The following is a 1,681-nucleotide window of genomic DNA, read 5'->3' on the forward strand; positions in this document are numbered from 1 at the left end:
TGTTCATATGAACACAGAGGTTGTCAATTGCTTGTGTAATGTCTAATTGCTTGTGTAGATGGGACATGTAATTCTGGAAAGACAATTTCATTTCAATTATACTACTCCAGATAGAATGCAACAAGATATGTTAAGAGCCATGACTCCTCTCCCCGTTGATCGCTGGCTATTTGCATGGTATACTATGATTTTGTGACAAAAGATGATTAAGGGATTTTATGTGTTAAATTTTCTAGTAGCTGTTACTTTGCAGCAAAGGGGACGGGAAAAGTGCATGGGTTCACAGTCCTCATACTCCTCAGGCTCCTAAGCAACAAGCAACAAGCAACTGTCACTATGCAATGTTTTAGAGGAGTTAATTGATCGTGACTATGCAAGGGTGATGCTGGTTTATGGTTCAATCGGAAGCTTTACTTTGATAAAGCTAGTAGGTCCAATTTAGAAAGATTAATATTACTCTTGTTTATTATCACTACAATAAAATAATGGCTACTTGGCCACTTCCTTTTTCTTCTTTCCTTTTCTATCTTTTATGTTTTTCATAATGGTTTAATCTAAAGATCTGCCTAGGCCCAGATAAGGCATAATTACATAGAGCAGGCTTGTGTAAGTTTGTTGAACTATTAAATTCCCTGCTCTTCTTGAAACAACCAATTTATTTATCAACTTAATAGAGTAACGACAGTTAAATAATTTCAATACATATATGCTGTAGAAGGAAGACTTACATACGCAGCTTCAGCTGTCTCATTTATCCAACTTTTATTTTTCTCCTTTCGATGAGTGCGAAAATAAAATTCTGAAAATGAAGGATCTTTTCCAGTAGCTTCCTTCTGTAATTAAAGGAAGATGTATATGCTATCAACATTTATATGATCTATTTACTAGAAAGAAAAAATTAAAAAGGAACTATATATTACCAATCTCTTCCAAATTACGCGATGAGGTATACAACCACCTGTATGAACCGAGGCACCTGCATTTGCATCGCGATTCTTTTTGTTTTGTTCCGACTTTAACTTAAATTGAGGAGACTCCCAATGCTCCTTCAACTCCTTGAATACGACATCACCCATCCAATTTGGCTTCACATACAAGTCCTTTCTAACATCTTGGAAAAGTTGGGTCATTCTTGAAGATGCCCTTTTCTCAAAATTGCGTCGTATAACATCATTATAGTGAGGGAGCCATCTAAATTTCTTCTATAGTATTTTATAACACAACACATCAAAATAAAATCCGAATCAGTTCTATAAACTTACACACCAACATTTGAACATGAATCATATTATAAACATCCTTACCTTGAATTCTTCAAACCATATATCCCGAGTATGTTGTGGGAATTTCTTCCAAGAAGGTTTAGCCAGCTCAAATTTACTACGAATGCAACTAGCAATGCCTTCAATAACTGGCTTATGAGGTTCAAACCTACATAAAAATGCAGTAGTTATCAATCATTTATAAATTAACTAGGTAGTTTCACTCATCATTCCATTCAATCAATTCCCATAAATTAATCATATCAAATCTGTCAAAACCATTGTCTGTAAATCGTTAAATTTAGACTATTACAAGGCTCGTGCACTTGACGAGTTTACTACCACTTCAAGCTAGAAAACTGAGGACTGACATTTCTAAAAGTGTTGGTCTCTACTTATATTGGCATTTCAGAGGGGGG

General features: G+C 35.0%; 1 long non-coding RNA gene across 1 annotated transcript; it reads right to left on the reverse strand.

The window, feature by feature from the left end:
- Window positions 1–777: 777 nt before the first annotated feature.
- On the reverse strand, window positions 778–1,435 carry LOC104112907 (uncharacterized). The gene is made up of 3 exons (XR_004511276.2): window positions 1,305–1,435; window positions 921–1,202; window positions 778–833 (listed from the first exon to the last, which is right to left on the reverse strand). It is a non-coding gene; the product is annotated as an uncharacterized lncRNA (long non-coding RNA).
- Window positions 1,436–1,681: the final 246 nt, after the last annotated feature.

Source organism: Nicotiana tomentosiformis, chromosome 1, assembly GCF_000390325.3.
Source record: "Nicotiana tomentosiformis chromosome 1, ASM39032v3, whole genome shotgun sequence".
NCBI classification, from domain to species: domain Eukaryota; kingdom Viridiplantae; phylum Streptophyta; class Magnoliopsida; order Solanales; family Solanaceae; genus Nicotiana; species Nicotiana tomentosiformis.